The 23,674-nt window shown below is 42.3% G+C and overlaps 1 protein-coding gene across 3 annotated transcripts in view; it reads left to right on the top strand.

The window, feature by feature from the left end:
- The first annotated feature begins 1,419 nt into the window (after positions 1–1,419).
- The window catches only part of LOC126335593 (uncharacterized), a 56,513-nt gene continuing 34,258 nt past the window's right edge, over positions 1,420–23,674 (top strand). The window contains exons 1-2 of one of the 3 annotated variants that reach the window (XM_049999037.1): positions 1,454–1,579; positions 10,178–10,393. The gene's annotated coding sequence lies outside the window, so the exon portion shown is untranslated. Of the gene's footprint in view, positions 1,580–9,901; positions 10,073–10,177; positions 10,394–23,674 lie in introns of those variants that run through there. The other 2 variants (XM_049999039.1, XM_049999038.1) reach the window with 2 other exon arrangements.

Here is a 23,674-nt window from a genome sequence, read left to right on the forward strand (position 1 = left end):
AAATGAGTTACAAGCCCTGCTGCAGCACGGAAAAGAAGAAAACCAGCGGAAAGATGCTCCAATGGAGCACAAGAAAGGGGATATGTTTCGGTTCATTTAAAAGACTCTGAAAAATAGGGTACCAGGAACGTCATTCTAACTTCCGCAGCGGCTTTAAAATTTTTCCCAATTATTATGGTATTTGTGCTTTTTTTATGCTGAGAGAGAAGAAGACAGCGGTAGCGGAAAAGAAACGGAAATGTAATAAATGCTGGAAGGTAGTGGATAGTGGTTGTGTTATAGAAAGAGTGAAGGAAACAACTGCAGTGTGAGAGAAAGAGAAGGTTCAAAATGGCTCTGAGCACTATGCGACTTAACATATGAGGTCATCAGTCCCCTAGAGCTTAGAGCTACTTAAACCTAACTAACCTAAGGACATCACACACATCCATGCCCGAGGCAAGATTCGAACCTGTGACCGTAGTGGTCGCGCGGTTCCAGACTGAAGCGCCTAGAACCGTGTGGCCACACTGACCGGCAAAGAGAAGGACATAGTGGCACTGGAACATACTTGACAGTGACAGAAGTGTGCTAGGAAAAGAGCGAAGGAGACAGTGATGGGGAGGGGATGAAGAGAAAGAGAAGCTGGGAGTGGGTGAGAGATAGTGATAAACAGAGTGTCTATGACATTGGCAACAAGGAAGAGAGGGGCAGTGACAGTGGGAAGATATAGCAACAGTGGGAATTAGTGAATGAGATAGTAGCAGTAAAAGAGAGCAAGGGAGAGACGGCACTATTAGGACACAACGAAGGAGATCGTGAATGTGGCACGGGAAAACATGACAGAGCGACAAAAAGAGAGAATGACAATGAGCTGGGGTGAATGAGAGAGTGAGAATGGGCGACAAGGAGTCGATGGGTATGAGCGACTTACGGCGATGGACTCGTGGGTGTGAGTGAGGTACGGTTGGCGGAGCTCGTGAGAGCATGAGGTGAGATGTACTTTAAAAATTTCCCTAAAAATTTTCGGATGCGAAATATTCGCGCTTTTTAAAAAGATACTGAGGAAGGTAGAATGGGACAACTGGTAGCCCACTTTTCAGTCAGTCTTTTAAACAAACAGGAACATATTCGTATTTTCTGTGCTCTGATAGGAAATTTTTTCCGCTGCTTCCTGTATGTTACGTATTTCACACGGCAGCAGCACGGGAGAGGTAAGTGGAGGCGTATAAACGAGGCTCAGTAGGTATACACGTTTCGTGCAGCTGTCAGCTGAACTCTACTCGAGCGATGACTCGTTCGTTCCTCTCGTCGTACCGGTTTGCCGCAGCAGCCAGCTGACCAACAAACGACGCGGTAGGCGACGGGAGGAGGCAGCCTCGGATTGGCGGAGATTCGCACCAAGGACAATTCGCACCGCGCCCACGGAGGTAGACGGCTGCGGCGGTGGGGCGGCGGACCACGTGATCGCCCGCCAACGTTCAGCGCTGGGACGGCGGCCTCGGCTGACGTCGTGGCCAGAAGTGAAGCCGGAGCCTCCAGCGAAGAGCGGCCGCGGGTTCAGCGCCGGCGTCCTACACTTCTGCCATCCTCGTCAAAAGTGAGTCCTCAGCGCAAGCCGGCTGAGTTTCATGTTGGTTACGAATTAGTTACGAGGAGGAAAAGAGTCAGGTCACGACCTGTGCAGAGACTTGAACCTTATGGCGTCAGAGAGCAGTGTTCACTGTTTCAGTTACTATGTCAGCTGACGGTGATTCATAATTGTATGGCGTACTTCCGATTTTGTTCAATAACGCTAGGAGGACACTGCAGTGGTGCTTCGCTATTAGGCGCTGTTTCGTCGCGGGTGTAGTGCCAGAGTGCGAGACTTGATTTTTGAGGCGTTGTTCCTTATGTGTCTCTACAAACAACAGAAAAACATTTTATAAAATGCGTGACACACAGTTGCTGACTTAATTTGTATTTTATTTCGACCGATTTCGGTCATAAAACATGTTCACGGTCCTATACGAAATACAAAACAAAAATCACGTCAAAATGCAGAAAAGCTATGATCTACAAGATCACAAGATTATTTCGAAAGTAAGAACACAAAAATCATGTACGCCGTAAATTTAGTCTGCAACCAATATTACATACCAGAACTAGGAGTATCGTTCATTCCGAATCATTGCAAGTATGCCAATTGTGTGAAGAACAAGTAACTGAACAGAAGCAGCACGAGACATACAATGGCATCACACGGGCATAACTCACAGTAAACAATTCAGAGATATTATATTCGTAGTCAAGATGAAGATAACATTAATCATATGTCTCCTAACCAAAGATATTCCAAGCTAACATTTTCAAAAAAGAAATAAACAATTAAAACAAAATTCCATAAGTTTTTTTTTACATACGCTTAATTACACTACGCTAACAATTTCCTTTGTCGTCATAAAGACTAAAGAATGACATCTTTAAAGTAAAATATAACAAGTTATCAGCATGGGGTAAATACCATGCAGAAAATATCCAGTTCATACTAACATACATAGCAAAAAGGTATTAAATCAATTTACAGTTTTTTTAGGAAAAAGTGCCGTCCAGTAAAGCAATAACTATAAAAAACTCCAATATCTGAAACATATTTAGTAAAGTCAGCCAAAAATTATCACAGCCATGATAAGAACAGCTAGGGCCCATTAGGGAGCCATCCCATGACATGATTGTTACATTCTAAGCAATCTTTGTGCCCCTGCAGGTGAGTTCTTTTCTGTATTCTGATATGATACTTGTTTTGTATTTCCTACACGACCGTGAATATGGTTTATGGCTGAAACCGGTCAAAATGAAACATAGGTAAAATCAGCAATTGTGCGTAATGCATTTTATGAAGTATTTACAAGCCGATAACTGCATTAACGAAATATTTAAACAGATTAACATGTCGTTGTCTTCCAGACCACACGTTTCAAAGCTTAGGGTAAGAAGTTAATATGACACAGCATTAACTACACCGTATTTAAATGTGGCGTTCTTTGCCTTTGAACACCCCTAACGCTTCTCAAGCTACTGAACAAGGCCACTATGAAGAGAACGGGCGAAGAGACGTATTTTTAAGGTACATAGGCCAACAGTTTTTCCTTGTTTATTTTTTTCTTTAGCTGAGTAAGAGTCAGTCGTACAAAATACATAGTTTTCGTTCATCTTACAGTGACAGTATACTTTTGGCTGACAGTTAGTTTCGGATGCTTTCACAGCCAATCATAGTACCATAAATCACAAGACAGTACGTCAATCTAAAGAGGCAGTAAAATTTAAAACCGCTATTTAATGAGGCAGTACTGTGTGACGTGTTTACCAGCACTGGACTTTATGTACTTCTTTGTAGTAAAAATATGAAAATAAGGCATCAAACCCTTTCCCTTGCACAGACACATTCATAACTTAACACTAGAAAGCGCAGGGTCACATTAAAAAATTATACTACAGAAATAAAACTAAATTCGGAGTAGAAACATTAGACATGGTGCCCAGCAAGGTTCAGCACTTTGCCGATTCCTGTTCTTGACCAACGTTCATAATTCATCGGGCACATTGCAGAATACCTGATATCCTATTGTGTTAATTGAGACACAGGTAATCCGATAAAGAATCCAAAGACATCCGTAACAAACAAAGGGAGGAGAATAATGGAACGAGTTTAAAACTGGTTCACGGAAACCAGTTTGAACCTTTATTTTACAAATACACATTTTAAGAAAAAGTTTTCTTAGGAGACCGTCTACGGCTGTTACACATTTTGAAAAATGTATAGCTGCATCATTAACTGTACAACTGTGTATTATCTACCGGCTTCAGTTATAACTGCCATCTTCAGAGGGGAAAACTATAAGGTACGAAAAAAAGACGAATGTAAATTTATACAGGCAAAATATAGAACGGGGGGCCCGCGTCGTTAATTTCGATATTCAGCAGGATTTTGGAACATATACTGTGTTCGAACATTATGAATTACCTCAAAGAAAACGGTCTATTGACACACAGTCAACATGGGCTTACAAAACATCGTTCCTGTGAAACACAATTAGTTCTTTGTTCACACGAAAAGGGGTTTCAGATCTATTCGGTATGTCTGGATTTCCGGAAGGCTTTTGACACTGTACCACACAAGCGGCTCGTAGTGAAATTGCATACTTGTGGAATATCGTGTCACTATTGATTGTATTTGTGATTTCCTGTCAGAGAGGTCACAGTTCGTAGTAATTGACGGAAGGTCATCGAGAAAAACAGAAGAGATTTCTGGCGTTCCTCAAGGTAGTGTTATAGGCCCATTGCTGTTCCTTAACTAAATAAACGATCTAGGAGACAATCTGAGTAGCCGTCTTTGGTTGTTTGCAAAAGACGCTGTCGTTTATCGACTAATAAAGTAATCAGAAGATCAAAACAAACTGGCAAAACCGTTTAGAATAGATATCTGAATGATGCGAAAAGTGGCAGTTGACCCTAAATAACGAAAAGTGTGAGGTCATAGACTTGAGTGGTAAAAGGAACTCGTTAAACTTCCGTTACACGATAAACCATTCTAATCTAAAAGCCGTAAATTCAACGAAATACCAAGGTATTAGAATTACGATCAACTTAAATCGGAAGGAACACATAGAAAATGTTGTGGGAAAGGCTAACCAAAGACTGCGTTTTAGTGGCACGACACATAAAACGTAACAGACCAACCAAGTAAACTACCTACACTACGCTTGTCCGGCCACTTTTAGAATACTGTTGCTCGGTGTGGGATCCTTACCAGACAGGCCTGACGCAGTACATCTAAAATGTTCAAAGAAAGGCAGCAAGTTTTGTATTATCCCAAAATATGGGAGAGAGTGTCACAGAAATGATACAGGATTTGGGCTGGAAATTATTAAAAGAAAGGCATTTTTCGTTGCGACGGATTGTTCTCACGATATTTCAATCACCAACTTTCTCCTCTGAATGCGAAAATATTTTGTTGACACCGAACTACAATGGGAGGAACGATCATCACGATAAAATACGGGAAATCAGAGCTTTTGCGGAAAGATACAGCTGTTCATTCTTTCCGCGCGCTATACGAGATCGGAATAGTAGAGAATTGTAAAGGTGGTTCGATGAATCCTCTGGCACGCACTTAAATGCCATTTGCAGAGTATCCATGAAGATGTAGATGTAGAAGGAGATTTAAAAAACCGTTTATTAAAACCGTAGTACTTACACAGGAGGAAACAGAGAGAGGTGGGAGGATAAGAAGAACATAGAAAGGGGGAGGAGGTGACAGAGAGGAAGAGAGAACGCAGGAGGTGATGAAGGCACAGAGGGGGTAGAAGAAGATGAGCACAGAGAGAAGGAGGAGGACACAGACAGAGACAGGGGGAGAATGAGATCAGGAAGTATACCCAGTTCCCATATACATATTATAAACGTGTTCTTTCTCCTTTCTTTGTTTCCCATTTAACCAGACTGAACCACAGCAAAACGTGCCTGGGAACATCTACCAATACACAAATGCTCAATGTGAGGTACTAGATGGAAACATTAGTTGAGAATTAAAATCGTTAAAGCAGTGCCTTTATTCAAAGCAGCAGCTTTTCTACTGTTAATTATGTTAATAATATAGAAAAAAACGTAAATTATCAATGCGAGCAAATTAGTTCTAATTCAATTAGTTATTAGTATATTTTACAGAAATAGCCTGGAATGGCTGTTCACAGCAGTCACTTTACTATTTGACTCGGTCTACCTCCCTATAGTTTATCCTTCATGATGAGTTTAAAGGAAAACGACATACGAATAAGTGAAAGTGAAGAACTCTTCTTGTAATAATTTCATCTGCTGCCACTTGTAAGCGGATGAACAACGTTTGAAATTGATCATCAGCACAGTGTATTTTGCAACTGTGGCAAAAGAAAAAAAAATTGAATGTGGTTAACTATCGAAGCTTATGCGAAGTACTGAAACAACCATAAAGTTTAGATGGGGAGCGACGACTTGTTCTTTGTGAATTGCATCCCATTGCCCTTGTGATGGGTGCTCAGGTGTTAAGGACTTTTAACTCCGACACTGAAGCGGTGTTGTAAGCAATGCCAGTAAAAGTGCTACACAAAACGTCGACACTTTTCGTGATGTTCGTGGCCATGGGAGTGAAACTGCACTGTAGCGACAGAATTACCATTAGGTTTTAATACAGCTGCTGGCTATTTCTATGCCATATTTCACTCCAGACGTAGAAAATTATCATCACATTCCTTGAGAGGTACTGGATAACATTTGAAAGTATGAATAGTTTATTTAAGAGCTCCTTCAAACTCTCCAGAGACATTGAGGTTGTAAATTAATCATTCAACAGAATACTTTACACGACGCGTACTTGTTAGGTATCTTGGATACCTTCAGTCATGTAAGTACGAAGGCGTGCCGAAAAGTAATACCTTCGCATTTTTATCCTGTTTTCAGTACCTGTTGAGGCATCACATGCCATGCACATTAATCGGTCGACTTTCTCCCTTCGCTGAGACATGTTGAATACTCTGTCGCTCGGGGACTCCGAATTGTAGCGCATAACATGCCGGTGTCTAACGTAACCGTGTAGATGCGTGAGGAACAAGAGACTTGTAACCTAGTTTGTAAGCGCAGAAGAGTTCCCCCACACAGAGAACCCTCAAGTATCCTTTCCTTCAGCATGACAATACCAAACCATACGTCTGCAACAATCTGACGCCTTCGGTTCACTGTCATCGATTTATCCTCCATGTAGTACCGATATGGCCTCATCCGATTTTCATCCTTTTCCAGAACTTAAAGGATACCATCGGTGACTACACTTTTCTAGTGATGAAGCGGTTCAAACAATGGTGAGGCTGTGGTTCCTTCAACAGAGTCAAGCTCTCTGCAATGCCGTTATAACGAAGTGGTCCCGCATTGGCAGAAATGTGTTCAGAAATGTGTCGACAGATAAATAAGTAGACATGAAGAATAAAGAGGTAGAATGTTAATAAAGTGTGTTTCATGAAAAGAGCTTTAAGAGTTTCACATAAATTGTGAGATTTTCTTTTCAGTGTGCCGCCATATTAATGGGTGTTCAGGTTATTCATCTGAACTAAGCTAAACCCCAAAATTCACACGTCGGCATGCCCTTCGATGAAACTTGTGAACTCCGATGTGTTACGTAGTGCGTCGTTTTGGTTTGATGTGGGATATAGAAACCGTCAACAGTTAACTCGCTCTCGCTCAAAGTGCAGCAACTATGAACGTCATGCAGACGCGGACACTGCCAATGTTTCCTTCCAAACTGAGTGCACCTTCTGGCAATTTTACTTTCAAATAAAATGCGCACACGAGGCTATTCTCTTTCATTTCCTTTCTCCCATCTTCTGCGCTCTAGTTCAGAAAGTCATTTGGGTTGTCGTTGGGCAATTTTTGGTCCCGTATGCTCTTCGTTGACTACGTGTCGTTCTCCCTTTCTCGGGTGCGTGACTCATGTGACAGAGAGCTCGGTCTAATCCTGCGTGAGGTGTGGCCGTAGTTTTAAATGTGTCATTGCCTTGTGCCGATACTTCAAAGGTGTCTGAATCAATCACATAAACCATTATGCGTGTTCTCATTTTATATGCATGTGTCGTCAAAATAAAAGTTAAGCTGCGTAAAAATGGCTGCTCATGTGAAAAATTGTAGAAAAGGAAGGCTTACTGTACGCAAAGATTCCTGCGAAACAATCCCCTGTTTCTGAGCTGTGACCACAGAGCTCTGAACCTATATCTACATATTTACCCTGAAAGGTACTATGGTGTGATTCGAGGAAGGTGCTTCGAATTGTATCACGTGTTAGGCTTCCATTCCGTTGCAGTGGCGTAGGCATTACGGGGCTATTGCCTGTTTCAATGCTTCCGTGCGCGCTAAAGTACGTCTAATGTTGTGTTGTTGGTCCTACAGGAGACATACTAGGAGGTTGTAGTACGTTCCTAGATTTCTGGTTCCTGAAACTGGACTTTGGCAGAGTAGTTGTCTAACTTGAAGCGTGTAGGATTTCAGATACTTTCAGCATTTCTATTATACCTCCCACGAGTGAAACGAACTAGTTACTATTTGCGCTGCCCTTGTTTGTATGCGTTCAATACCCTGTGTTAGTCGTTGATAGCGAAAGACGGCAGACCCTTCTGACCCGTCCATGTCTCCGATGGATGGCTCCTCACGCTCATTTCAATGATTACACAAAGTTTGTTTAACGTCTGTGTGCCAACTTTTTATATGAAGATGCAGGGATTGAGCACTGTGTACTCCAGTGACGTGATATTTCAATTACTTTGCGCTGTGGACCTCTGTTCCCCCCCCCCCCCCCCCCCTGTTTTTTTCTGACTTCTGTTTCGTGGCCACTTGGTGCAGCTGGGGGGTGCGTTAGAGACTTGAGGCCATCGGAAGAGTTCTTGGAAGTGCGGAAGGAACCACGGAGGTAGAATAAGGGGAGATGGCGCTACAGACTTACGCTGAAGCTTGTTTTGAAGCCAGTGTGAGGGGCCTGCCGCGATCTTGGATCCCCCAAAACATTAGCAGACCAGTGTTTACAATTGCTTCTTGTTCGTTATTTCTGTCGTGTGCACGCGATAGTTATTTTATATAGTAAATGTTACACTATTTTAGTGAACAGCACAGCATAAGGAACGCAACTTTAAACGTTTTTCTGTCTTAAATGCGTATTCGATACAGTAATACGACACGAAAATATGGCGCTTCTGGCCTCAGTACTGTAATTCCTTTTTGTTTATACACTTCGAATAACCGAGAAGACAAATATTTGTTATGAAAAGCGTGCTTCCGTAATCCATTCCTATTCACTTTCATTGACTTGTGTTTGCGTCGGTAATTGATAAAGCCAGAACTCCAAAATTATTGATAGTTTAGAGGCACCGATTTGTATTGATTGCATTTTCAAGTGAGATGCAAATTTTAAATGTTCAGGTTCGCAAGAAACTTTCCTTATTGCGTTTGGTGTCCGATCGATGTGTGCAGGGACGATATAGACAAGCCAGCTGTCCTGTCAACAAAGCGAAAGACTCGTTAAATTACGAAGCAAAAGAACGGAATTTAAGATTGTCAGGCCAATTGTAGTTTACTCATCTGTTTTGTTTTTAAATTGTACCTACCAAATGACATTTAGTGTGGCAAATAAAAGCAATTTACAGGGTAACACAACAACACAGCGATTAATGTAATGATCTAAATAGCCTGGACTTACATAGGGAACTCTGCTTTTACAAAAATTAAGTACTTGTAATTTAACCACTGTAACAGGTGTTCCACACATTTTGCTGAAGATTTAATTGTCTACATGTAGTTATATTAGTTTTATATTAAATTATGGCATTTTAAAATATTAGTCCCCATTTACACGATATTTCTTGCCATGACTTTTCAGTTACTTGGGAATAACCAAACAATGAAAACCAAGTGTATTGTTCACCTCCAGAGAGCTCTTCACGTTGGATTGCTTGGAAATGTAAAGTCGAATCACAGAAATAAAACCATACTGCAAAATTTTACAGCGCATCAGAATTTCAAGTATATATAAGGACATAGCGCTTAAAGGAATCCACTTACGAATGAAATGTGACTTGTTTAAACTTTAGGCTACAATCAGAACGAGTAGTACACCCGTAAGCGACACAAGCTGGCATTTTTTACCAAAACATTTGACGGCTACACGGAATCAAAGCACCAGAAGTGAATGTTTTGGGATAGCTAACACGGCAGATCTTGACTTGGGTCGGCTTCAAGTTTGTGACGTCATGACAACTGGCCTTACTTTTACCTCCATGGGAGGACCGGACAGCAGCGGGCGGGGTGGGGGAGGGACTGGGCCGGTCGACGGTCGGAGGAGCGGCGGCTGCAGCTGATGGCCGCCGACATCCTTAGAGCGGGGTGGCGGGGTGTCTGACGGACGTACGGCAGGCTCTGTCTGCTGGTCTCCCTGGAGCCTCTGGGCCCACGTGTAATCTGCGAGCTCGGTGGTTGCTGGCCTGGCCGTCATCGCAGTTCTTGATTGCAGGCGCCGCTTACTCTGGCAGCAATCTGACCCATTGTAAGATGATCAACTAAATGTGTGGTGCGAGTCCAAACCACTACTTTTGGAGGTAACTGGTGCGGAGCTTGCGACGCAGCCGGGCTGACAACTATGTGCTTTCAGCGGGCGGACTCAACGCCCTGGGTTTTGGTGGTTGCCGCGGGGTACGAGGGGCACTCCTTCCCCGGACCGGCCATTATCCGGAGCGACGGGCGCAAATCTTAGAAATTTCACAAATTTTTTCGTGGACTTCGCTCCGGATTCCTTCCATCGACCTGGTGCACTCCGCCCTGATCACAGCACCGACGATGGACAACCCGACGCAGCTGTGACCCTCAGGTATGGCGACAGCAGTAGTGGTAGTATATGCAGATCCAGTATTTAGGCAATTGTCCAAACGCTCCTGTCTATTAGACTCTACGGTACAGACGGCGCAGTACGAATCAGTTGTGCATGCTACATATCCGTCTTTCCCGAGTCATCAATCACGGGTGCACAGTATTCCGATTCATGTCTGATCACGTTCCGCTCCGCTACACACTACCTTCCAAATAGCTTCAAGGAGACCAATTAGGATCCGTGGCCAATGTTTCCGACCATACAGTCTAAGATTTCACTTGTAATTGATGTTTATGACTAATGTTCATCTAATAATCGTACTTAATCACTATTCACATGGACGTGTTTATTTCAAATATTATGACATCAAGACCTTAAGCAATTTCGGTAGTGAAACATACGTAGATTCCATACCTGTTCCTTGATCAGAAGTCTTAGGGATGTCAATTAACTTTTCTAAAAATTATTTATGTCAAGTTGACTCAACTCAAGTGGCCTTTGCTGGACTGTGCGGCTGATAGCGGCGGAGGTTCAAAACGGCTCTGAGCACCATGGGACTTAACATCTGAGGTCATCAATCCCCTAGAACGTAGAACTACTTAAGCCTAACTATCCTAAGGACATCACACACATCCATGCCCGAGGCAGGATTCGAATCTGCGACCGTAGCTGTCGCGCGGTTCCAGACTGAAGCGCCTAGAACCGCTCGGCCACACTCCCGGCGGAGGTTCGAGTCCTGCCTCGGGCATGGGTGTGTGTGTGTTTGTCCTTAGCATAATTTAGATTAAGTAGTGTCTAAGCTTAGGGACTGATGACCTTAGCAGTTAACTCCCATTCGATCACACACATTTGAACAAGTAGCCTTCCATAAGGGCCAAAAAATAAATTCGCGTTTGCAAATCTCTGTGTAACACTTTTGTGTGCTGTCACTTGGGTGTGGTGGCTCGCTTCGAATACTGGCTTATTCAAATCACGCAGTCTCCAGCTGCCCCCTCCCCTCTCACAGGTCTCTCCTTCCAGTGGTGTTGGTCCCATACATTCGAGCGACAATCTGGGATGGTTCTAAAGGGTATTTTGTATGGAGTCTCCTTATGCAGACATAACATTTTCTCTCTATTCTAGCAGTGAATCAAACCCTGTCACCTTCAATGCCTGACAAAACAAAAAGGTGAAGCATCAACCTGACTTGCTCAGACGTCGATGTAACTCCGTAAATGTACATATCGGTGGCTATCTATATGATCAGAGTGACAGTTCTCTGTGACAGGTATAATGACCAACACAGTCCATTAGTGCAGCTGACGTCTGTCGTCGTTACAAGCGCTGATAAGGTATACGAGCAGTGTGAGTGCTCAAATGTTGGGTAATCCCTGTGAAGAGCACGAAGATGCCCCATGCTCCTCGGAGACAGCGTCACCAACATCTGTCATTAGAACCGGGATTTCATTTTGGGCCTCCATTTGGTCAGCTCGTTGAACTGTGCCGTCCAAATTTTTGGGACATTTGGATGTGGCAATGGCCGGATGTTGGACTGCATGGGAAGATGAAGGCAGATATATTCGTCATCAAGAGTCTGGTCGACTATGTCTGACCACCACAAAGGAGAATCGCCCAATTTTGTACCAGGCACACCGTAGCCCCTTCAAAACTGTGCGTTTCAACTGAGAGTAAGTGAGGGACTCCCTGCAGTAGTGTGTGTCATCCCGGACTATTGGTCGGAGACTAGCATCAACCTAACTAGGGGACCACCGTCGCACGTGTAGGCTCTGCTGTCAACGCCAGAACACCAGTGGCTGCGCCAGGAGGGATGCCGTGACGAGGAAGCGTCGGCTGCTGGTGGAGCGGGTCCAATGTGCTCAGAGATGGATTACGGTTCTGTGCCACCCTGGATGACCACCGTCGGCGAGTGTGGCGGCTGCCTTCCAGTGTTTTGGAGCCGCACTGAGGGTTCATGGTGTGGGAAGCCATCGAATTTGACTTCGGGCAATGACTGAGATCAAACGAAGGAACTGTGGTGGCACAAAAATCACAGGCATCCTGCTTCCTTATGTTTTACCTCTCATGAGGCAGTGTAGTGATGCAATTTTTCAACAGGATAACGCCCATCTACACTTGTATCGGTCTCTGTAAACTGTCTGCGTGATGTTGATGCTCTCAGGCCAGAAAGATCACAGATGTGTCTCCGAGAGAACACCTGTGGGACCAGCAAGTGCAAGTGTCCGGAATCTCAAGGACCAGTCAGAACAGCTGTGGGCCAGTTCGGCTCAGGAGTGCATTCACTGGCCTCGCCAACCAAATCAGTGCATGGATGCAGGCCAGAACGGTTGCAACGTCATACTGATAACTGAGCTCATACTCAAAAGTTATTGGCAAATTTGACTCGCTATTGCAATCACTGAAATATCGTCAAATACTCTCTCAATTCAAGAAATTTTCTTTAAATTTCCTCCTCCTCCATCGTGTGCTTCACATTTTTTATCGGTCAGTGTACTGTATCTATATATCAGCCTATGTCATCGTTCCATTTCATTGCCGTTTTGTTACACTCACTATTTTGCATTTGCGAAAATTGAAGGTAGGTGTCCAGTCTTTGCACCACTTTGAAACTTAATCAATAACTGAATGAAAATTTGAGCTGTTTTCTCCAGATATACATCTTTACAGATAACTCCATAGTTTGCAAAAAGTAGAAGGTTGCCATTAATAACATATTACATTGTTGTATAACATAAACGGCAAAGAACCAATTAATTTCCATCGGCCATTCTTGAAGTTATTTCTATACAGCACGTTAATAACTCTCCTCCAAGACAACATACAGCGCCTTCCCTACCAAGTAATCGTCAACCCAGTCACAAATTTTATCTGATCCCTCATGCGATCGTGCTTTCGTTAGGAAGCGTTAACGTGGTACCGAGTCAAATGCTTTCGCAACGTCGAGATCTACTACAGGCACCCGCTCACCTTGCTCCATATCTTCAGAAAGTATTGTCACCGATTGACCTTCTTGGCCGGGACAGCGCCTGTCACGAGAAACGGAGATAAAAGACACGAAGGTTGATGATAAAATCTGAGTGGTTAGGTCGTGTCATAACATGACTCGGAAGATTTTATCATCAGTGACAACGGCCACGGAAGCCTTCAGTCTTATGTAAAACAAAAATTGTTTCCTTTCTCGTCAGAAGAGAGAATCACTTTGAAAAGTCTTGTCTAAAACATTTTCAGTGCATCACTTGACCTAAGAGCGTGGACTCACGTTTTCTTGTATTTACCCATGTATCTATATGGCTGTGTGAGATATAAATGCAGCCACCATAGAAGCATACAGTCCTGATTTTGTTAGTAGAACACATTGACTGAAACACCGATTTCATTCTTTTCACGCTTGTTTCTAAATCAACCTTCAGCATCTTGAAATTCGATTTGGGGTAATCTTCTGTAAATTAGTGTAATGACATATTTCTTGGTTTATTCGAACTTAAATTTTGATGGCTACAGTTACGATAATTTTAGGTTAACTGTGACACTCCACTTTGCCGTTTCTGTTTTAGAACTTTGCCGTCAGTGGGATCAGTTGAGGGCAGTAGTTGGTAGTGACGGGGCACGCATTCCAGAGCTGCCGAACGCTGTTGAAGTCTACGACTGCATGTGGCACGTACAGGCTGTTTCTTACCCCTACGCAATCCACTTCTGAGGGAAGTACCTCATTCTTTTGATGATGATACAGCCAGGTCAGATATGCAGCGTATGCGCAGACAGTTGGCCGAATACATAAATATCATCTCTCAGGCAAGCAAAATATAATTAAAATTATGTAGCAGTCCTGGAAGGGAATAAGGGAAATCGTAACTAATCTCAAGTCAAATACACCTTCCCACTGGTTGTTCTCTAATTGTAAGATGTATTATTCAGACTTTTTCTTAGTAATTTCTCCTCCAATTTATTTTTGGCTGGTTGAAAGCAGTCTGAAGCGCCTTATTTTTATATATCAGAAGGATTCTTTCCTGAGAGGACTTTTTATGCGAGTGACAGCTGACTGTATTGAGGGTTGGATAGTTTGGGGGAGGAGACCAGGCAGCGAGGTCATGGGTCTCAGCGGATTAGGAAACGACGGGGAAGGAAGTCGGGCGTGCCCTTTCAAAGGAACCGTCCCGGCTTTTGCCTACATTGATTTACGGAAATGACGGGAAACCTAAATCAGGATGGCCGGACGTGGGATTGGTAAAATTAAATCTAGATGAAATAAAAAGACAGTTACAAGAAAATGCCATATATTTGTGGACTGTTAAGTTCCACAATGTAGATACAGATGATTTATGGGTCCTGGAACATGCAACTAACTGAAACTAGCTGAAAAAAACTAAGTACCTAAATCTTACTAAAAGCAAATAAATAACTAAAACTGACTATAGCAAATCTAACATAACCAACTAATGTCCATATAACTTACCCACATTAAGTATTTCACGCCCAAAAATTATCATTGATTACATCTTTGTATATATGCATCGCTTTTCTTTGAAGCTACATTGCAAAGATTAATTGTCACTTTGCATAGCATTAGCAGTTTTGTCGCAACGCAGGGATTTATTCATTGTAACTCAGTTTTATCATCCTGTTACATTACGTGCATTCAGTGTTTGAGGACTACAGTCAGTGTCCATTTGTTCAAATGGTTCAAATGGCTCTCAGCACTGTCGGGCTTAACGTCTGAGGTCATCAGTCCCCTAGAACTTAGAACTACTTAAGCGTAACTAACCTAACGACATCACACACATCCATGCCCGAGGCAGGATTGGAAACTGCGACCGTAGCGGTCTCGCGGTTCCAGACTGAAGCGCCTAGAACCGCTCGGCCACATCGGCCGGCTGTCCATTTGTGATTCAAAGAAAGCATGTCAATACTAGAGGGTAATAAGTGCTGAATCAGCTACCTACACAGGCTGTTGTTCTCTATAGTACACCACACACGATGTTAGAGAATTTTGTGGTTCTATAAAGCTTAATTTGACCCTTTGCTAGTACTGCTAACCCTGAGAAACGAACGCATGCACGAATAAATGAGGGAAGCACAACAGCTGCACAAATCATGACCAGAGTTTAGCGACAGCTTCAGCCTCTTTTGAAAAGAAAGCTTACAGTGTGAAAATAGCACAAATGTGGTTAGGAAGCAATTGGGCGTTGTTAAAAGCTCTATAAAGTAACCAACTTAAAATTTATAAAAAAATATCAGCATTTAAAGATAATAATCAGCCTACGAAACGGTTTGCAGTCCACTAGACAGAAAGTCAGATTAATCTGCACAAAACCATAAAATTCTCAAACACCGTGTATGGCGAATTGTGAGCAAAGTAGAGGCTGCATAGAATCGTTAAAAATCACTGCACTTTACTGTGTATCTTACAACATATGAAAGCTGTTTTCTTTAGCTCCTCTGATAATCTTCCAATGAATGAGAAACAGTAAAATGTTACTTATTTTTAGCGAAATAAGGACAGGTCACAGACTGAATATATGGCTTCGTTTAGATTCTCATTCACCCATGCTGCAAAAACGTAGAAAACTAGAATTTCCATAAGCCTCCGGATCCGTGAAATTCTGATACTGCAGACAGTTTAATTACCTTGGCTATATGACGTTGTAAATTTGGATTCTTAGGCTTTACTGTCCGATTTCATCAACGGAAATTTTCATGTCACGTTTTAAAAGCACTTTGACTTAATTCGCGCACTACTATCTTGACTTGATATTCATGGTTCTCCTAGAGGATCTGCTCTTCAGCAAGAAATAAAATTGTGAAGTTGCGCGACGAATAATATTAATTTTGCGTAATTTTTCGAAAATGTTTCTTCACGCTATTGTTTCACATCTCAATAATTTGCTATTTTTCTCTGTTGCTCGCACATAAGGACTGATTATCTGAATTTAAGCACAATGATATTTCTATGGATTCAAAGGTTTTACCATGATGGCCTTGCAAATAATGTCTCGCATAGTGTGGTCACATTGTGCTCTGCAGTCGACTGCTCATATTTGTTACACATGTAAGCATTATATTGCATATAATATCTTCCTGCAGTAATGCAAGATAAGATATTATACGTGTACACGAGAAGTTCTAAAGACCAACACAATGATGAGCTTCTGCCACACTGAGAGACTTCATTTTGGGAGCGGGGGGAAGGGGGAGAGTGTTCAGGACCCCTGTCCATTTCTTTCATTCAATCCGAACTAATTTTCAGTCTGTAACAATATTAAAGAACCGTATTCGACATCCACACTAAATCCAAGGCGTTCATTTAGGATGACAATAAAACTAGCCGCTCCTCAGAATTCTAAGTCAGGCGATCTGCCCAATCTGCAACACTGTAGGCTGCCAAAAAGTGTTGCCTTGTGCCCGACCTATTGCAGTGCTGAAACTGCTCATGGTGGAGTGACTTTTCCTTCGTGGATGTGGTGGTGAGTAGATGTGAGTACCAGCTTGCTGCTCGTTGCAGCAAAATACGCCGGCTGCCAGTCTGATATAGATGATAGACTGTGAGTAAATTGTCTAATTCTGTAATGGATGAGTTTGGTAAAAAGATAACCTTCAAATTCGTGTTTCTTTTTGACAGTGAACGACCTAACGCTTTGGACGGGGATATTTGCTGTTATGATATAACGGCTTTGAGAGGTAGTGAGGTTCTGTTTTCTATATGATTTGAAGGGAAAATCCATTTATATTAACGTAAATAATGAAGAAACTTGTTTGAGAATTAAGGAAACCACAGGGAACTCCTGCTAATTTATCTCGCTGAGTGCTGAAACTGTTAACATCATCACCACATTTGTTGGTCTAGGATGTAAGGTTTTGCAGGTTCTGGCGCAGTTTGATATATTACTCCCGCTTCCAACGTATCACCATACATTGTCCTCTTGGTTGCGGATATGAGTATAAGACAAGGATTTATCACCCACCCACTCCTACCTCAATGCCATTAATCTCAATTGCGTCCTGGATACTCTAGGCCACCTGGGCAATTTCCTATTGGTTGGTGAATACGAATACAAAAGAATGATTGATGAATGCCCGCTCCCATCAACTTCTCATTGTGAGACTGAAAGGATAAAACAGAGCTAATAACTGGTTTCTGGATATGCTGCCACACTCCCAATTAACGATAATTGCACACTAGGGGAGTGAAAATTTTTATTATTATTATTTTGAGCTTTTCCTCATTACAGAGGCTTATCTCCTACATAATAATTTACTTGGAAATTACAATACAAACAATAAACGTTCTTAAACTATAATCTCAAAATATTCCTCCAGGTGTTTCGATCTTGTGTGTCCTCTTCCTGTGTGCCCATTCTCCTCATTGTGTGCTGTACGTTTTGGAGCCAGGTGGTCATAGGGCGTCCTCTTCTTCTTCTCCCCTCAGGTTCCCACTCCAGTATCAATTTTGGTATTCTGCTTTTCTCCATTCGTCGTACATGCCCGTACCACTGTAAGTTCTTCCTATCCATTACGTCATATATTCTTTCTTTTATTTCCATTCTCCTTATTACTTCGGTGTTCCTTATCTTTTCTTTCCTGGAGATTCTTGCCGATCTTCTCCAAAAGTCCATCGCTAGAGCTTGTAATTTTTTAATGTGCTTCATTTTAATTGTCCAGGTCTCCATTCCATACAGAACCACACTCTCTAATATGGATTTGTATATTAATTTTTTAGTTCTGCTCATTACATTCCTGCTCCATGAGACTGAGTTAAGCATCCCAATGACCCTCCATCCACTACTAATCCTTTTATTGATTTCTGACTCTGATTTTCCCTCGATTTCTAAAATGGATCCCATATAACAGAATGTGTTTATCTTTTTGATTTTCTTTCCTTCAATGTATAGCTCATCTGAATCATTAGTCAAGTATTCTGTTTTTTGGTAGTTAATCTTCAAACCGCAAGTTTTGTATGCTACTGCTAGTTGATTGCACATATAGTTAGCATCCTCCCAATCATGTGCTACGACTACTTGATCATCAGCAAACAATAAATGATGTAGGTAAACTCCATATCTTATTTCTAATCCCATACTATTACATTTACGAGACCATGTTCTAAGGCTGATATCTATATAGATTTTAAATAATGATGGTGACATGGGACAGCCCTGTAAAAGGCCTTTGCTTGTTCTAAATTTCTGTGAAAGTTTATTACCAACTTTCACTTGGCAAATGTTATCTTTATACATCTGTTGTATTATTTTAATCAAGGAAGGGTTTATGTTTGCCATATGCAGTGCTCTCCACAGTAATTTTCTTGGAACAGTATCAAACGCTTTTTCTAGATCTATGAAAATTAATCCTATCTTTTTTGATTTTTCCCTATGTTTCTCCAAAATCTGTCGTAATGTGAAAATATGGTCTACACATGATCTCCCAGCCGTGAATCCACATTGTTCTTCCTGGGTTCTAAAATTTTTTACAGTTTCTTTTTAATTAATTTCGCAAAAATTCTCATTAATGTGTTTGTAACACGAATTCCTCGATAGTTTGAACACATTTTGCGATCCCCTTTCTTAAATATTGTATTAATGTAACCTAGCTTCATCTCCTTGGGTACTGAATCTCCATGTATCATTTTGTTGAAGAGCTGCGTTATCAGTTTCACAATTTTGTCACCACCATATTTCAGACACTCCAGATTGATATTGCCTGGTGATATACCATTCTCTCCTGTTCTCAACGCCTGAAGTACTTCACTTTCTAAAATCTGGATCTCATCATCTTCCCTTTCCTTCTTCTAGATATTCGTCTCTGTCTTAATTTAATAATTTTTGGAAATAATCTTCCCATTCCTTTTGTGTTATGAGTTGGAGATTAGTTTTGCTTTTTGTATCCTGTCGAAGCCCTTTCAATACTGACCATGCTTCTTTTGCTCTCCCAAATCCTAATTTGCTATTCACCTTGACACATGTTCTTTCCCTTGCTTCATTTTTTGCCATCCTAATTTTTTTTCATCACTTCATTCTTCTTTTCCTTGTATATTGATCTTGTTTCTTCTGATTTATCATTCAACAACTGAAGGAACGCATTTCGTTTTTCTCTAACGAGGACCTCTAGTTCCTCTGACCAACACTCTGCTGCACGGTCGTGGTTGCTATCTTTTTTACCCAACACCTCTGTTGATATGATTTCTACATTAGCTTTTATATAGTCATATATTTCCTCTGTACTTCCTTCAAATGATTCAATTAGTTTTCTTTCCATTCTGGCCGCAAAGAGTGTTGTGATACTTTCGTCTTGCAGGCTGTCAATATTAAAAGGTAAATTTTCGACTTTCTCAGTCTGGTTCGTTTTATTTATGTTACTTGTATCACTCCTTGCATTCTTCCATGGCCAGAGAGGCTTCATTTTAACTCGATAGTGGTCTGATCCACACTGGGCTCCTCTATAAGATCTGACGTCTACTGCTTTGAAACTACTTGTTTGCCTAATGATAATATAATCTATTATAGAACGAAGTTCTTTAGTGTTCTGTTGCCAAGTATATTTATGAATGTCCTTATGTTTGAAAAATGTGTTGGTAATTTTTAGATCAAATTGTTCACAAATTGCATTCAATCGTTCCCAATTGTCATTATATTCGTCCTCTCCATGTTTTCCCACTATTCTACAAGATTCTCTAATTCCTACCCTTCCATTCAGATCTCCCATGATAATCAGCTCCTTTCTTCTTGGGATTTTTTCAATAGTATCCCTGAGGTTGGCCCTTATCTTTTGTGTCGTTCGTGGGTGCACATACACCAATAATCACAACTTCCCTAGCAAATAATGTCATTTCAACAGTTATAATACGTTGATTGATGAATGTCCAATTTGTGATTCTTTGTTTCCATGATTTCTTTATCATAATGGAGACTCCTGCTTTGGCTCTTACTGCTTTTGATACCCCACTCCAGATATGTACATAATTATCCAGTTCTTCTTCTCCTTGGCCTTTCTTCTTTGTTTCAGAGAGTACGACAACATCCATGTTGAACATGTCAAGTTCTGCAGGCAGTAAATTTATTTTAGTGGAAATACCTTGCACATTCCAGCATCCAAACATAACTTTCCGTGTCTCATCGCTAGTTCGTCGTCCAAAGTTCCAATTTTATCGAGGTATATTATTAGGTTTTAGTTCCGCTTCGAACTGAACCTGAGTAACATGTGAAAACGTGGCTCGAGACTCCTCGGAAGGCGGTGGGACACCGACGTGGCTGAGGCCGGCCATATGGCGTGGCGGCCAGGAGTGCTGTTCTAGGGTGCCACTTCTTTTCACTGCAAGCCATCATGGGCTTACATTTTAGCAAGATAATGCCGGCGAGAGGTTCTACCGACCATCTTCGTTCTTGCCGAACCATACCTTGGCCAGCAAAGTCGCCGTGTATGTCCCCAGCTGAGAACGGTCGAAGCGTTGAGGGCAATGCCCTCCAATCGTGTCGAGATTTTGATGGTCCAACGCGCCAGTTGGACAGAATTTGGCACGATGTCCCCGAGGGGGGCATCCAACAACTCTAACGACCAGTGATAAGGCGCATAACTACTTGCGTAAGGTCAGAGGCGGACGAAGGCATCACTGATCTGGTCGGTTTGTGAAGCTCTTTCTCTTCAATAAATCATCCATTTTTTCTGAACTTGTAACCATTCGTTTCTTTGTATATGTACGTCACATCTGCCGATTTCCGTCACATTCAAATAGTTCCTTCATGATGCGTCTTTTTTGTCTTAGATTGCAATGCCGATTAATAATTACAGTTACTCTTCACCGCCAGCCTTTATTTGCGGCAAGTCGGCATCGCCAGGTGTCACTGCTCAGACGTTTACGTTCTGGGACCGAAGCGTGGCCGCAGGAGGTGTTCAGCTGGACCCGGCTCTGGCCGCAGCTCTTGCAGTGGAGTGCTCGGAGCACTGAGCCACTCCGGCCAGAGCCGGGTCCAGCTGCTCGGCTACTAATAATAGCAACAGTAGTGTTCAGAACAGTGCATTTCATCGCACGATCCGCATATGGGTGCACTCTTCTCCGGCGGCAGCCGCGGCTCTACGGCATGCCGCGTGCTGTCACCTCAAGCGTATGTGCGTACGTCAGTCCTATGGCGACCGCGTTCTGCATAAACAATTACGGTCGCACCAACCGCAGAGACGTTGCTGTAACGATTGGCAGGCCTTACCACGGCGACAGCCGGCAATGGCGACTGCCAACACCTTCCAAGTGATGGTAGTGCAGGCAAGCACCTCCATCTCATGGTGCGGGCACATGTTTATTTCTCAGCGCACCTTTTATGAGGTATGTGTTGAACAAATTTTGAGTAAGGAATTCCAGCAATTAATTTAGAGCCACACATTCATCAGCGTCTGACTTCCCTAGCTTTAATGCAACACTTCCGTATAATGCGTACACATGGATGATGGGGTCTGAATACCACGTACCTGTACCTCACGCCTGGGTGCAGGATTGCAGGTACTGAGATATGCTGTACATATGATGGAATCTGCGTCTCTGCGAAGGTCGAGGGGCTTCCAATAGGAGAACAAGGCGCTACAACCAGGACTCATAGTACTTAACAACAATGTGCTGAAAGCATTCTCATTGAAGGTTTGCACGTTTGTTTTTTCCACCAAGAGCGTATCTGCACAGTGCTACACACCAGCTGGCCATCAGGACGTCAGCCAGTCATTCTCTCTCTCTCTCTCTCTCTCTCTCTCTCTCTCTCTCTCTCTCTCATCTGCTTCTGCCTTTGTCTGCAAGACAAAACAATAATTCTGAGAGGAGGCCGGTTTTATTGGCACTTTAAAGTGAACGACTCTGACATTCTCTGCAGTGGATGGCAGCAGGCCAGGTTTTGTGTCAAACACTGCACGCTAAACCACAACTTCTGTGTCTACCACGGCAATGAAGAACGTATCACATAGAGTGTACAAGTACAACATCTGAGACTAGTGAACAGACGAATATTTTTATAAACTTTATTCTTAAATAATGAGGAGTACTTGACTCCACTAGCTTCTTCTCATGTAGTATCAAATTCATCAGTGTATCTGTTCTCATACGAAGTCTGTGAACAACTCATTACTATACCAAACTTTTCTTTCTACATGAGTGGGCGTAAGTCTCTCTTTACTCATTTTTGTCGTGCCCTTTGTCTGAGAGAGTGAGTGATTCCTTGTTCTTGCATCAGAATTACGGTCGGCACAGGTGAGACCTGTACTGGGAGGAAACCAAACACAGATGTTTGGGACTAACATGCAAATTCCCCACACTCGGTGCCTAACTGTTAATGGTAATACGCTTGCTGAAGGATTGCTTCACTAGATTTTTAAACAAGAACAGTGTTAGCATAATGAGAAGCTTCACAGGTGACGGCAAAACTTAATTTCGGCAGCAGCACTGAGCTTTTGTGGGCAGAGAAGTGAACGGGGCTCTTACTTTAGAGATTACTCATTAGTGTTGAGCTGCTCAAACTCGTGCACCGCACGTTGCAAAAAGAGTTACTAGTTTGTAGCTGTCTCACGCTCATCAGGAAACAAGTTTCGACAGACAACACAACACGAACAAGTTTATGCAGAGAAAATAAAGCGTTGTAGCAACCAGCTCGAGGTCAGCCAGACAAGACACGAGGTCGTGAATCAGCATGCAGCCTTCTCAGTTTGTGTGAGGTTGGGTGAAGTTCTTAGACAACACGAGAAAAACAGGAATTAGCTTAATAGGCAGGGAGACAAGACTGGAGAACCAAAATGGCCTTGTCCTTCTTCATCGAGCCTTCCGACACTGGTACCAAACACAACTCATGCGATCGTTACGTATGATTATCGATAAAAAAAGTTCTTAATGTTCTGAATACACCCACTTCGTAAAGGGCCCAAACTTGGTATTAATTTCCTGCCATCATAAGCCGACAATTCTTCCTTTAAAATCAGAAGTACACTGCCGGCCATTTAAATTGGGACACCAGGAAGCTTGGAAAGCAAATTTTACTTACCTTATCTAACAGTAAAGTAGGAGAAGCACACAATTAAATTTCTAAATAATTTGACAATGTACAGGTTGCGAAATTTAGTATTCAGAGCTGCAGCATGTGCTAGCAACAATGACGCTAACTCGGCTTGGTATCGAACGAAGTAAACTTGTACCACAGGCTTTTTTTTCCTGTAAAATTTATGACATGTTTTCAGTGCTTGCAGATCTAAAGAACATGCTGGCCAGAAAAGCAGTCGAAATTCTTTGTGCAGCGGTATGTCAGGAAAGTACTGGCAACATGCGAT

Source organism: Schistocerca gregaria, chromosome 2 (genome assembly GCF_023897955.1).
Source record: "Schistocerca gregaria isolate iqSchGreg1 chromosome 2, iqSchGreg1.2, whole genome shotgun sequence".
NCBI classification, from domain to species: domain Eukaryota; kingdom Metazoa; phylum Arthropoda; class Insecta; order Orthoptera; family Acrididae; genus Schistocerca; species Schistocerca gregaria.